At 40.2% G+C, this 15,959-nt stretch overlaps 1 protein-coding gene across 1 annotated transcript in view; it reads right to left on the reverse strand.

Moving 5' to 3' along the window:
* Positions 1 to 15,959, reverse strand: part of PPL (periplakin) — a 173,873-nt gene that overhangs the window by 72,914 nt on the left and 85,000 nt on the right. The gene's annotated exons all lie outside the window — the stretch shown is intronic.

Genomic DNA, 15,959 nt, shown 5'->3' on the forward strand with positions numbered 1-15,959 from the left:
GTCACCAGCTCCTACTGAGCATGTGCAATAATAAGTGTGTATGCATTTGTGAATGGCTGATGGCTGACACATGGTATGTGCATGCATTTGTGATTGGCTGATGGCTGTCACATGGTACAGAGGGAGTGGAAAAAGACATAACTTTTAAAATTGTCAGAAAAAAAATCTACTACTCATTTGAAGTTCAGACTAAGTGCTATTGCATTGTCTTGCTATCTTGCATTTGTTGATTATGCAAATCTACTGTGTTGACTGGTCCTTTAAATCAATTGTCCGCAGCCTTTGACACTGTCGACCACCCTCTTTTGCTCCAAACCCTCCAATCCTTCGGCATCTGTGACACAGCCCTTTCGTGGCTCTCTTCCTACCTGTCAAACCGTACCTTCAGTGTAGCCTTCTCTGGGGCCTCCTCTGCCCCGTCACCCCTTTCTGTCGGAGTACCGCAAGGCTCTGTCCTCGGTCCCCTTCTCTTCTCAATCTATACATCATCACTAGGTTCCCTTATTAAGTCTCCACGGTTTCCAATATCATTTGTATGCTGATGACACCCAAATCTACTTCTCTGCACCAGAACTATCTCCTTCCTTGCTAACCCGTGTCACTAACTGTCTTTCTCACATCTCTTCCTGGATGTCCTCTCACTACCTCAAGCTAAATCTCTCCAAAACTGAGCTCCTCATTTTCCCCCCTTCTTCCAAAATCTCCACCCCCAATATCTCTATAACTGTCGACAACTCCATCATTACCCCTACCCCGCATGCCCGATGTCTCGGGGTCACATTTGACTCAGACCTTTCCTTCACTCCTCACATCCAGTCCTTGGCTACAGCCTGCCGCTTCCACCTTAAAAACATCTCTAAAATTAGACACTTCCTTACACAAGACACAACTAAGATTTTAATCCACTCTCTCATTCTTTCCCGCCTTGATTACTGCAACTCTGTCCTCTCTGGTCTCCCCACCTGCCGCCTAGCTCCTTTACAATCCATAATGAATGCCTCTGCCAGACTCATCTTCCTTACACGTCGCTCTTCATCTGCTGCGCCTCTCTGCCAATCCCTTCACTGGCTTCCTCTTGCCTCTAGGATCAAACACAAAACTCTCACTCTTACATACAAAGCCCTCAACTGCACTGCTCCCCCCTACATCTCAGACCTTGTCTCCAGATACTCTCCCTCCCGTCCCCTTCGCTCTGCTCATGACCTCCTACTCTCCTCCTCTCTTGTCACCTCATCACACTCCCGTTTACAGGACTTCTCCAGACTGGCTCCCATCTTATGGAACTCTCTGCCTCGCTCCACAAGACTCTCTTCTAGTTTTAAAAGCTTCAAGTGCTCCCTAAAGACTCTACTGTTCAGGGACGCATACAACCTACGCTAACCTTTCCTAATACCAGTTCCTCTCCTCCACTGCAATCCCCTGAACCCTCTTAGCATGTAAGCCTAAAAGTCCAGCTGTTTGTAGTTCACCTTCTTAAGAGCTGACTACAACAGTGCAACTCTTGGCAGGGCCCTCTACCCTATAATTGTTTTGTTGTACTCCCCCTTTGTTTATAGCGCTGCGGAATCTGTTGGCGCTCTACAAATACCCGATAATAATAATAAATGAGTGCTTCCTATTGCTATGATTTATGTGTATACTCTGAATGCACCTCGGGCTGTTGAGACAAAGGCAAAGTGTGTGCTGAGCTCCATGGATGCTCATATATATATATATATATATATATATACACATACAGGCACACAGGGCTAACAATTTCCACTCGCCTACTAGCCATTGGCGAATATAAATTAAACTGTGGTGAGTAGGTATCCTGGTCAGGTTGCAAAGTAAATATTATGGGGAAATAAGAAATGCTCTACACCCATAGAACAGTTATTTTTTTTAGCAGATAACTCCCTTAAAGGGATACTGAGCCCAATTTTTTTCTTTCATGATTCAGATAGAGCATGCAATTTTAAGCAACTTTCTAATATACTCCTATTATCAATTTTAATTTGTTCTCTTTCTTTCTTTATTTGAAAAAGAAGGCATCTAAGCTTTTTTTTTGGTTCAGACTATGGACAGCACTTTTTTATTGGTGGATAAATGTATCCACAATCAGCAAGGACAACCCAGGTTGTTCACCAAAAATGGGCCGGCATCTAAACTTACATTCTTGCATTTCAAATAAAGATACCAAGAGAATAAAGAAAATTTGATAATAGGAGTAAATTAGAAAGTTGCTTAAAATTCCATGCTCTATCTGAATCACGAAAAAAACAATTTGGGTTCAGTGTCCCTTTAAAGGCAAGCAGCTGATAAGTTTTTTGTATTCAAAGTAACTGCAGAGACACTTTTTCTTCTACCCCCACTGCCACTACATCTTGTTTACTAAGGCCTAGATTTGGAGTTCGGCGGTAGCCGTCAAAACCAGCGTTAGAGGCTCCTAACGCTGGTTTTGGCCGCCCGCTGGTATTTGGAGTCAGTGATTAAAGGGTCTAACGCTCACTTTTCAGCCGCGACTTTTCCATACCGCAGATCCCCCTACGCCATTTGCGTAGCCTATCTTTTCAATGGGATCTTTCTAACGCCGGTATTTAGAGTCGTTTCTGAAGTGAGCGTTAGAGCTCTAACGACAATATTCCAGCCGCCTGAAAATAGCAGGAGTTAAGAGCTTTCTGGCTAACGCCGGTTCATAAAGCTCTTAACTACTGTACCCTAAAGTACACTAACACCCATAAACTACCTATGTACCCCTAAACCGAGCTCCCCCCACATCGCCGCCACTCGATTAAAATTTTTAACCCCTAATCTGCCGACCGCCACCTACGTTATACTTATGTACCCCTAATCTGCTGCCCCTAACCCCGCCGACCCCTGTATTATATTTATTAACCCCTAACCTGCCCCCCACAACATCGCCGCCAGCTACTTAAAATAATTAACCCCTAATCTTCCGACCGCAAAGCGCCGCCACCTACGTTATCCCTATGTACCCCTAATCTGCTACCCCTAACACCGCCGACCCCTATATTATATTTATTAACCCCTAATCTGCCCCCCTCAACGTCGCCGACACCTGCCTACACTTATTAACCCCTAATCTGCCGAGCGGACCTGAGCGCTACTATAATAAAGTTATTAACCCCTAACCCGCCTCACTAACCCTATCATAAATAGTATTAACCCCCTAATCTGCCCTCCCTAACATCGCCGACACCTAACTTCAATTATTAACCCCTAATCTGACGACCGGAGCTCACCGCTATTCTAATAAATGTATTAACCCCTAAAGCTAAGTCTAACCCTAACACTAACACCCCCCTAACTTAAATATAATTTACATCTAACGAAATAAATTAACTCTTATTAAATAAATTATTCCTATTTAAAGCTAAATACTTACCTGTAAAATAAATCCTAATATAGCTACAATATAAATTATAATTATATTATAGCTATTTTAGGATTAATATTTATTTTACAGGCAACTTGGTATTTATTTTAACTAGGTACAATAGCTATTAAATAGTTAAGAACTATTTAATAGCTAAAATAGTTAAAATAATAACAAATTTACCTGTAAAATAAATCCTAACCTAAGATATAATTAAACCTAACACTACCCTATCAATAAAATAATTAAATAAACTACCTACAATTACCTACAATTAACCTAACACTACACTATCAATAAATTAATTAAACACAATTGCTACAAATAAATACAATTAAATAAACTAGCTAAAGTACAAAAAATAAAAAAATATTTACAAACATAAGAAAAATATTACAACAATTTTAAACTAATTACACATACTCTAAGCCCCCTAATAAAATAACAAAGCCCCCCAAAATAAAAAATTCCCTACCCTATTCTAAATTAAAAAAGTTACAAGCTCTTTTACCTTACCAGCCTTGAACAGGGCCCTTTGCGGGGCATGCCCCAAGAATTTCAGCTCTTTTGCCTGTAAAAGAATAAATACAATACCCCCCCCCCAACATTACAATCCACCACCCACATACCCCTAATCTAACCCAAACCCCCCTTAAAGAAACCTAACACTAAGCCCCTGAAGATCTTCCTACCTTGTCTTCACCATCCAGGTATCACCGATCCGTCCTGGCTCCAACATCTTCATCCAACCCAAGCGGGGGTTGGCGATCCATAATCCGGTGCTGAAGAGGTCCAGAAGAGGCTCCAAAGTCTTCCTCCTATCCGGCAAGAAGAGGACATCCGGACCGGCAAACATCTTCTCCAAGCGGCATCTTCGATCTTCTTCCATCCGGAGCGAAGCGGCAGGATCCTGAAGACCTCCAGCGCGGAACATCCATCCGGACCGACGACTGAACGACGAATGACTGTTCCTTTAAGGGACGTCATCCAAGATGGCGTCCCTCGAATTCCGATTGGCTGATAGGATTCTATCAGCCAATCGGAATTAAGGTAGGAATTTTCTGATTGGCTGATGGAATCAGCCAATCAGAATCTAGTTCAATCCGATTGGCCGATCCAATCAGCCAATCAGATTGAGCTCGCATTCTATTGGCTGATCGGAACAGCCAATAGAATGCGAGCTCAATCTGATTGGCTGATTGGATCGGCCAATCGGATTGAACTAGATTCTGATTGGCTGATTCCATCAGCCAATCAGAAAATTCCTACCTTAATTCCGATTGGCTGATAGAATCCTATCAGCCAATCGGAATTCGAGGGACGCCATCTTGGATGACGTCCCTTAAAGGAACAGTCATTCGTCGTTCAGTCGTCGGTCCGGATGGATGTTCCGCGCTGGAGGTCTTCAGGATCCTGCCGCTTCGCTCTGGATGGAAGAAGATCGAAGATGCCGCTTGGAGAAGATGTTTGCCGGTCCGGATGTCCTCTTCTTGCCGGATAGGAGGAAGACTTTGGAGCCTCTTCTGGACCTCTTCAGCACCGGATTATGGATCGCCAACCCCCGCTTGGGTTGGATGAAGATGTTGGAGCCAGGACGGATCGGTGATACCTGGATGGTGAAGACAAGGTAGGAAGATCTTCAGGGGCTTAGTGTTAGGTTTATTTAAGGGGGGTTTGGGTTAGATTAGGGGTATGTGGGTGGTGGGTTGTAAAGTTGGGGGGGGGGGGGTATTGTATTTATTCTTTTACAGGCAAAAGAGCTGAAATTCTTGGGGCATGCCCCGCAAAGGGCCCTGTTCAGGGCTAGTAAGGTAAAAGAGCTTGTAACTTTTTTAATTTAGAATAGGGTAGGGAATTTTTTATTTTGGGGGGCTTTGTTATTTTATTAGGGGGCTTAGAGTATGTGTAATTAGTTTAAAATTGTTGTAATATTTTTCTTATGTTTGTAAATATTTTTTTATTTTTTGTAACTTAGTTCTTTTTTATTTTTTGTACTTTAGCTAGTTTATTTAATTGTATTTATTTGTAGCAATTGTGTTTAATTAATTTATTGATAGTGTAGTGTTAGGTTAATTGTAGGTAATTGTAGGTATTTTATTTAATTAATTTATTGATAGTGTAGAGTTAGGTTTAATTGTAACTTAGGTTAGGATTTATTTTACGTAATTTTGTAATTATTTTAACTAGGTAGCTATTAAATAGTTCTTAACTATTTAATAGCTATTGTACCTAGTTAAAATAAATACCAAGTTGCCTGTAAAATAAATATTAATCCTAAAATAGCTATAATATAATTATAATTTATATTGTAGCTATATTAGGATTTATTTTACAGGTAAGTATTTAGCTTTAAATAGGAATAATTTATTTAATAAGAGTTAATTTATTTTGTTAGATGTAAATTATATTTAAGTTAGGGGGGTGTTAGTGTTAGGGTTAGACTTAGCTTTAGGGGTTAATACATTTATTAGAATAGCGGTGAGCTCCGGTCGTCAGATTAGGGGTTAATAATTGAAGTTAGGTGTCGGCGATGTTAGGGAGGGCAGATTAGGGGGTTAATACTATTTATGATAGGGTTAGTGAGGCGGATTAGGGGTTAATAACTTTATTATAGTAGCGCTCAGGTCCGCTCGGCAGATTAGGGGTTAATAAGTGTAGGCAGGTGTCGGCGACGTTGAGGGGGGCAGATTAGGGGTTAATAAATATAATATAGGGGTCGGCGATGTTAGGGCAGCAGATTAGGGGTACATAGGGATAACGTAGGTTGCGGCGGTTTACGGAGCGGCAGATTAGGGGTTAAAAAAATATGCAGGGGTCAGCGATAGCGGGGGCGGAAGATTAGGGGTTAATAAGTGTAAGGTTAGGGGTGTTTAGACTCGGGGTTCATGTTAGGGTGTTAGGTGCAGACGTAGGAAGTGTTTCCCCATAGGAAACAATGGGGCTGCGTTAGGAGCTGAACGCTGCTTTTTTGCAGGTGTTAGGTTTTTTTTCAGCTCAAACAGCCCCATTGTTTCCTATGGGAGAATCGTGCACGAGCACGTTTTTGAGGCCGGCCGCGTCCGTAAGCAACTCTGGTATCGAGAGTTGCATTTGCGGTAAAAATGCTCTACGCTCCTTTTTTGGAGCCTAACGCAGCATTTGTTTGAACTCTCGATACCAGAGTTAATTTTATGGTGCGGCCAGAAAAAAGCCAGCGGAGCGTTAACAGCCCTTTTACCGCCGAACTCCAAATCTAGGCCATAGTTTCCTGTAACAAATACTGCAGTATTGACAATTGTCATTGCAGGCAAAATCCGCTATTTCAAATGATTGTCCCATTTATCGAGATAAAAAACACTCACGGTTTGTTGCCCTGGTTACTACACAGGCAAAATTAAGAAAAGCAAATTGGACACTAAACAGATTTGCTTCATGTCACAGCTGCCTTAGATTAAACCTGCCCTGGTTTACACAACATCATGTGAGAGGGAAATAAATGCTGTTTATAAACTGTAACTGTATTAAAAGCACTTATATTGTTATGGTTTAATATTAAAACAAAATTAGAAATGAAAACACAATAATTTGTTTCACAATGGCTAAACATATGCAAAGAGGGTGTGTGGTGTAGGTGTGGTGTAGGCAGGTGATGGGTGGGATCAGTGGTGAGTAACATTTTGACCTGATTAGTAGCTTAGGACTTTAAATTTTGAGCCCTGTTAATATATATATTGCAAAATCATATGGAAATCCTGATATAGTTTATCTGTCTCCATACATTCTTACATGGAATGATGGAAACAGCACCGAAATGTACTGAAAATAGAATATATCCAACCAGTTTTAAGATGTAATCTGCTCTATGAGTATTGTGTTTGTTATACAGTAGAAGAAATTCTATATAAATGTACATTTGATGTGATGATACTAGAAGCAGTCTCAATGTGTATACTTATGTAAAATCAGCTAATTAGTATAGGAACCTGCTAGATTTGCATATATTGTCAAAACAAGTGAGTGTTTATTTTTTACTGCATTTGAATATTTAAATGCACCAATCAAAATTTGAACATTAAAAAATATTATCATTATTATTCTTGTTATCAACAGTCATGTGTAGAGTGTCAACAGACTCCACAGAGACATTCAGATGGTAGACTGCATGTAAAAAAAAAATATTAACTTTCCATTTAAATGTTACAAAAACATACAGACCCATCCCAAATGTAAGGTTTATTTATTTTTTGATGTTTAAACTCTGTAAAACATATGTGATACATAACCAGTTATTTATTGAGCTCCAAAATTCAAAGCTACATCTGTATCAGTACAAAGTCTGAGGTATCAAAAAAAATCATGGTATTCACTTCTTTATTATTTCAATTACTTGATATATTCAAGAGTTACCTAACTTAAACCTGAAGACTAAGTATAGCAAAGAATTTACAGAGTTTGATTTTAATAATCTTAAATTGGACGATGACATGACTATCAGAAAAGTATGATATATAAGTTGTGCAGGTATTGGTTTGTACTCTGGCTGAATTAAAAACATATGCAGTAGCTCTGCATTCATTTATATCAACAGCATATCTACCAGTATTCCACTGTGTCATATCAGAACAAGGAAGCACTAGAAGGGTCTGAGAATTGTAAGGGGGGTTATGATAGACAATCTTATGAGTGTGGTTGATGCCTCACATAAGCAGGGCTGCTTATGGGGAGAGGACAGTTACATTGATCTGTTCTCCTGTCAGTGAAAGTCTGTTAAAAAGAAAATAAGCAGACGCTTCACTCCTGGTCTCCTCTTTGCAGACGCCCCGCCCCCATAGCTAGTAAGTGTAACAGGTCAGGTCACTAACAGGGAGGAGTCCACCGGTCCTTTTTAGCTGCACAGAATTTAGCTGCTTACAGTGCTTGCTACTCGGTCTGAGACTCTGAGGTTCAGTAACTACAGACTGACATGCTGGCGTTGCCCCTATGGCTCTACAGTTTGCAGTCTGCAGCATCTAAAAACAAAATGGCTAAAACAATTTTTTTTAAAATATCAATGTATTGCAGCTAACTTTGCACCCTCTCTGCTGGGGTGCGCTAAGGCGGCTGCCGAGACTGCGTTATGCAGTCGCCGGGCCTGAAGGTGAGGTTTGGATTTTTTTGAGGTATGGAGAATCATTTTGGTTCAAGGTCTCAAAAAGGACCTGAATAGAAGAAGAAAATATAAACAAAACAGTCCAGCATGTAACAAAGGCTAAATGCAATTATGCCAAATGCACCGCATCTTTGCCTCCAACAGTATACAGCACCAACCTCATATTGAAACGTGAAGAATTTTATTGTGGACACATTAGAGTTTAGACAAAGTTTCAGGTGTATGATGCATTTAACCATGTCTCATCATGTAAAATGAGGTCAATGCAGCGGTATTTATGAAAAAGAAGAAGAAAAATACAGGAAGGACAAGGTAGAAATTTCAACAATGGCGATCACAGGACTGTTGGGAGCCATTGGGAGCAGGAAGCCTACAGACCTTTCGGTGCAAGATCTTATTGAATGGACTGACTCAGACAATATCATCTCTGGCTATATTTTTTTGATCCTCTGATTTTATTTTAAAAAAAAAGACATTTAGTACTGAACAGGTAGTTTTAGATTTATTTTCTCTAGAATTTAGACAATTAGGTTTACTATTTCAATGATTTAAAGCAATAGATTAAAATCAATCACTTCTATGTCTAAGGCCAGATTGCCCTACCAGAAAACCAGGAGATTTCCTCGTGGGCCGCAACAGCTGGGGCTGACCAGATACAATTTAAGGAGGCGGTGCTACTGGTGAGAAGATGTAACTCTATCACCTCTTTAGTCTACTCTGAGCTTGCATACTAAAGGGATAGTCTAGTCAAAATTAAACTTTCATGATTCAGATAGAGCATGCAATTTTAAGCAACTTTCTAATTTGCTTCTCCTATTAATTTTTCTTCGTTCTCTTGGTATCTATATTTAAAAAAAAAGCAAGAATGTAAGGAGCCGGCCCATTTTTGGTTCAGCAACTAGTTAGCGCTTGCTGATTGGTGTCTAAATGTAGTGCTACTCATGTGCTGAACCAAAAATGGGACAGCTCCTAAGCTTACAAAAAAATGTGATAATAGGAGTAAATTAGAAATTTGCTTAAAATTGCATTCTCTATCTCAATCCTGACTTTAATTTTGACTAGACTATCCCTTTAAGGCCACAAAGTAAGGGATGTGCATTTGTTTCATAACGAGTGCTATTACTTTAACAAAACAGGGATATTCACTTTGTTTCCACAAAACGAATATCTGAATAATTGCTCCCTAAAAATGAAAGAAAACAAATAAATACTGATGAAATTCATCAATTTTCATTTGTCTCCTTTAAGTGGTTAAAAACGTACCGTTAGCTTGCTGGAGAGCTGCACTAACCCCTCCTCATCAGTATTCATTTGTTTCCTTTAAAGGGCCATAATACCCAAATGTTTAAACACTTGAAAGTGATGCAGCATAGCTGTAAAAAGCTGATTAGAAAATATCACCTGAACATCTCTATGTAAAAAAGAAAGATATTTTACCTCAAAAGTTCCTCAGTAGCCACCTCCCATTGTAAAGGATTTCTAAGCAGCATTTTAGTGTGTTTGTCCTGGGACATCTGAAGGGACTAGCATCGTGCACTCTCATATTATTTCACCAATCAGGTAAAGGAAGTTTACTATGAAATCTCATGAGAGTTAAGTCAAATCTCATGAGATCACAGTAAGAGTTCATGACCTCAGCACTGCTGATGGGCTGCTGTTCATTTCTTCATTTTTTTTAATTTTTTTACCTGCAGCTGGGAGCAGCTGAGTATAACTTTTTACACAGAACTTACTCTGCTGAGCTGAGGAGATTGTGAGGTAAAATATCTTCCTTTTTTACATAGAGATGCTCAGGTGATATTTTCCTGTCAGCTTTTTACAGTTATACTGCATCAGTTTCAAGTGATTTAGCATATGAGTATTATGTCCCTTTAAGTGGTTAAAAAAACATACCGTTAGCTGGCTTGAGAGCTGTATTAACCCCTCCTTTTCTCTACAGATCCCCAGCTGCGCTAACAGGAGGCTTAAGGTGGTGTTTACCTGCACTAAAGGAGATGGTACTTTAGTACAGGCCCTGGAAGTTGCCACTCTAAGCCTCCTATTAGCGCGGCTAAGGTTCTGTGAAGAAGAGGAGGGGTTAGCGCAGCTCTCCAGCGCACTAAAGGTAAGTATAAAGCTACAGGTGAACTTTTCCCCCTGTACTTGTGTTACATTTATGTTCATTTAACAAAAACAAATGTACAATTTTAACAAATATTCAGTATTAGTTTCATTTAAAATACTGAATAGCACGGGGCAACAAAAATTTGGGGAAACTAATTTCTATGAATATTCGTTAAGAAAAATGTGGCTGAACCAAATTTTATGTCCATGCACAAGTCTATCACAAAGTATTTCTTGTACGTTTTATTTTCTAGATCATGTAGAATGTTTAGAAGCCCTTCTTTGAATGAATTGTAGCGTCTTGTCAAGGCACACACTGGGTGTCTTCTTCATGACACACTATAGATAATAATTTTCACACTAATTAAATTGGGTTGTAGTGTGCTTATATAACAGCAGGCATTTTTTTATTTCAATTTAAAATAATTTAATTTTGAAAAAGATATATTGGCGGAGGAGTATTCCCTTAAAGGGACATAATACTCATATGCTAAATCACTTGAAATAATGCAGCATAACTGTAAAAAGCTGATAGGAAAATATCACCTGAGCATCTCTATGTAAAAAAGGAAGATATTTTACCTCACAATTTCCTCAGCTCACCAGAGAAAATATTCTGTAAAAAAATTTATACTTCAGCTGCTGTCCAACTGCAGGTAAATAAAAAAAAAGGGCAGAAATTAACTGCAGCCAATCGGCATAAACAGTGCTAAGGTCATGAACTGTTTTATTGTGATCTCATGAGATTTCACTTAACTCTCATGAGATTTCATAGTAAACTTCCTTAAACTGAATAGGGAAATAACATGAGTGTGCACAAGGCTCACTCCCTTGCCTGTCCTGGGACAGGGATACTGATTTGCTGCTTAAAGTCCTTTACAATGGGGTGTGAATACTTAGGACATTTTGAGGTAAAATATATTTTTTTTTTACATAGAGATGTTCAGGTGATATTTTCAAGTCAGATTTTTAAAGCTATGCTACACCACTTTCAAGTGTTTCAACATTTGGGTATCATGGCCCTTTAATCCCCTTGACAAAAATGGGGCTTGTGCAGTCTATGGACGGAATGGATAAAAGGACTGTACTTCAAATATTTCCCGGGCTGCTTTTTATTCCCTGTCCCTTTAATTGATAATTAGCTAGATGCTCAATATGCTACTTTCTATCTACTGATGCCATAGGCAAACAAAGTTAAACTAGGATTTGCCATGCAACCAGTAATAACATGAAATGTTTGGTGTATGCTGACTTGTGAGTACCATGCTAAAGAGCTTTGTGATAATAATGAAAGCGAAGAGTGACATTGTGTTTACATAAAATACCTATAATTGATACAATCTTATTTGGTGTCACAGTGAAGTTCCTAGCATAGGATCATGTCATTGTCTAACAACGTGTCAAAATTTAAATAAATTGATGTGACAATGAAACAGATCTCATAGGACTGTATTACATCTCTAGTAGGGGTGGGTGAATGTTTTGCAACATTTGAAAAACTGCATGAATTTTAACTAATTACTTAGTTCGTTTCGAATTTCGAAAGTTTGTACAACATTCTAACATTCGTTTAATGTAATAGTATTTCTAATGCTTTCTTTAAATGTAATATTCAAATTATGCAATATTCAAAATAGAAACATTCAAATTGATATATTTGTATTTATTATGTATCAATTTACTTAATTCCCTACCATATGATCTATTGAACTTCTGAATAGTATTTGTTAAATCAAATATTACATTTGAAATTTCGAATGTGGACATTCGATCTAATTATAAACATTTGAATTAGAAAGCGACATTGAAAAACTGTAAATAGCATTTGATTATAGAATTTATAATAATATTCGTTAACATTCGATTGTATAAATTGAATTTCTACAATAACATTTGTTCTAACATTCAAATTTGAATATATACACGTTCGCCCATCCCTAATGTCTAGTAGGTTTAACGTACTATATCTGTTTAGGTTAGATCACACCATGATTGTTGAAGTATTCACTGTGGCACAAAGGAAGCCATTTGGACGTTAAGACAGGAGATTGGCAAATAAACAGAATAAAAAAAAGAACTCCCACGTACTGTAAAGAGTTTACAAAGTAACATTGTTTTAAGTGAGTCACTGACATTCTAGTAGGAGAGATCAAGCAGTTCTGTTTATAACTGATTAAAGGGATACTCAACTATTTTTTTTTTCTTTCATGATTCAGATAGAGCATGAGATTTTAAGCAACTTTCTAATTTACTCCTATTATCAATTTTTCTTTGTTCTCATGATATCTTGATTTGAAAAAGCAGTACTGTAAACTTTAGAGCCAGACCATTTTTTGTTCAGAATCTGGGTAGCACTTGCTAATTGTTTTGCTACATTTAGCCACAAATCAGCAAGCGCTACCCAGGTGCTGAACTAAAAATGGGCTGGCTCCTAACCTTTCATTACTGCTTTTTCAAATCAATCAAGATAACATGAGAACAAAGAAAAATGGACAATAGGAGTAAATTAGAAAGTTGCTTAAAATTGCATGCTCTATCTGAATCATGAAAGAAAAAAATCTAGGGTTAGTGTCCCTTTAACCCAGAAGGACTATTTTTTTTTTTAATAAAGATGCTTTTGGCCTGAACTGTTTGCCTCAATCACACTGATTAAAGGGACACTCAAGTCAAAATAAACTTTTATGATTCAGCTAGCGCATGCTGACACTTTCCAATCTACTTCCATTATCAAATTTTGCACAGTCGTTTTATATTCACACTTTCTGGGGAACAAGATCCTACTGAGCATGTGCACAATCTCACAGCGTATACATATACTAGTCTGTGATTGGCTGATGTCTGTCACATGATACAGGGGGCAGGAAAATGGGAGAAAAAAAATAATTTGGCAGAAAAAAACCTATTGCTTATTGGAAGTTCAGAGTAACTGTTATTACATTGTCTTTTTATTATGCACTGGTTAATTATGTAATTGTACTGTTTTTAATGGTCCTTTAAAGGGACATAAAACCCAAATGTTTTAATTCATGATTTAGATAGAGAATACAATCTTAAACAACATTCCAATTTACTTCTATTTTCCAATTTGCTTATTTTTTTAGATATCCTTAAAGAAATAACAATGCACATGAACCAATCACACAAAGAATCTATGTGCAACCCCCATTTAGCAGCTACTTAGCTTATTTAGATATGCTTTTCAACAAAGGATACAAACAGAATGAAGCAAATTACATAATAGAAGTAAATTGGAGTTGTTTAAAATTGTGTTCTCTATCTGAATCAAGAAAGAAAAAAATTGTGTTTTTTGTCCCTTTAAGTGTTCCTAATACCACTGCAGTGGAACATTGCATCCTTTCATATTCCAAATTTTCATACTGTATGGGATATAGATGTCACATATTTTAAAATATTAAAGACAGTTTATGTATTTTTTTTGACTTTGTGATTATATTAAAGTGCTTTTTGCATTTTTGATTCCTATCCATTACAGTTAGTCATGCAAAACCCTCAAATTCAAATGACTTTTTGTGGTATTCCGTACCGTTAATTAAATTAATTAAAAACATGCCAATTTAAAAGAATTAAGTCATTATTACAAATGCACATCTACACGAAAGCAAATTATAGGCAGCCAATGAAAAATTAAAACATGGTAGCTAACTAATCCATTATTGATGACTAGTACTAAAGCCCGTGTACACGGGCCATTTTTTTGCAGTACAGCGGTCCCACCCCTTGCTCTCTCCCCCCTCTCTTTTGCTCTCTCATCCCCCCTATCTTTTGCTTTCTCTCCCCCCTCTCTTTTGCTTTCTCTCCCCCCTCTCCTTTGCGCTCTCTCTCCTCTCTCCTTTGCGCGCTCTCTCCTCTCTTTTGCTCTCTCTCTCCTCTCTTTTGCTCTCTCTCTCCTCTCTTTTGCTCTCTCTCTCCTCTCTTTTGCTCTCTCTCTCCTCTCTTTTGCTCTCTCTCTCCTCTCTTTTGCTCTCTCTCTCCCCTCTTTTGCTCTCTCCCCCCTTTATTTTGCTCTCTCTCCCCTTTTTGGCTCTCCCCCCCCCCCTCTTTGGCCCTCTCTCCCCCCCTCTTTGGCTCTCTCTCCCCCCTCTTTGGCTCTCTCTCCCCCCTCTTTGGCTCTCTCTCCCCCCTCTTTGGCGCTCTCTCCCCCCTCTTTGGCGCTCTCTCCCCCCTCTTTGGCTCTCTCTCCCCCCTCTTTGGCTCTCTCCCCTAATTTGCTCTCTCTCCTCTTTGGATCTCTCTCCTCTTTGGCTCTCTTTCCTCTTTGGCTCTCTTTCCTCTTTGGCTCTCTTTCCTCTTTGGCTCTCTCTCTCCCCCCTCTTTGGCTCTCCCCCCCTTTGGCTCTCTCCCCCCCCTTTGGCTCTCTCTCCCCTCTTTGGCTCCCCCTCACTCTTTGGCTCTCTCCCCCCCCTCTTTGGCTCTCTCTCCCCCCTCTTTGGCTCTCTCTCCCCCCTCTTTGGCTCTCTCTCCCCCCTCTTTGGCTCTCTCTCCCCCCCTCTTTGGCTCTCTCTCCTCTTTGGATCTCTCTCCTCTTTGGCTCTCTTTCCTCTTTGGCTCTCTCTCTCTCCCCCCTCTTTGGCTCTCCCCCCCTTTGGCTCTCCCCCCCCTTTGGCTCTCTCCCCCCCTTTGGCTCTCTCTCCCCCCTCTTTGGCTCTCTCCCCCCCCCTTTTGGTTCCCTCCCCCCCCTCTTTGGCTCTCTCCCCCCCTTTGGCTCTCCCCTCCCCCCTTTTGGCTCTCTCCCCCCCCTTTTGGCTCTCCCCCCCCCCTTTGGTTCCCTCCCCCCCTCTTTGGCTCTCTCTCCCCCCTCTTTGGCTCTCTCCCCTAATTTGCTCTCTCTCCTCTTTGGATCTCTCTCCTCTTTGGCTCTCTTTCCTCTTTGGCTCTCTTTCCTCTTTGGCTCTCTCTCTCTCCCCTCTTTGGCTTTCCCCCCCTTTGCCCCCCCCCTTTGGCTCTCTCCCCCCCCCCTTTGGCTCTCTCCCCCTTCTTTGGCTCCTGCCCCCTCTTTGGCTCTCTCTCCCCCCTCTTTGGCTCTCTCTCCCCCCTCTTTGGCTCTCTCTCCCCCCTCTTTGGCTCTCTCTCTCCCCCCTCTTTGGCTCTCTCTCCCCCCTCTTTGGCTCTCTCTCCCCCCTCTTTGGCTCTCTCCCCTCTTTTGCTCTCTCTCCCCCCCCCCCTCTTTGGCTCTCCCCCCCTTTGGCTCTCCCCTCCCCCCTTTTGGCTCTCTCCCCCCCCTTTTGTCTCTCTCCCCCCCCTCTTTGGCTCTCTCCCCCCCCTCTTTGGCTCTCCCCTCCCCCCTTTTTGCTCTCTCCCCCCCTTTTGGCTCTCTCCCCCCCCTTTCGG

The sequence above is a fragment of the Bombina bombina genome, chromosome 11, assembly GCF_027579735.1.
Source record: "Bombina bombina isolate aBomBom1 chromosome 11, aBomBom1.pri, whole genome shotgun sequence".
Classification (NCBI taxonomy): domain Eukaryota; kingdom Metazoa; phylum Chordata; class Amphibia; order Anura; family Bombinatoridae; genus Bombina; species Bombina bombina.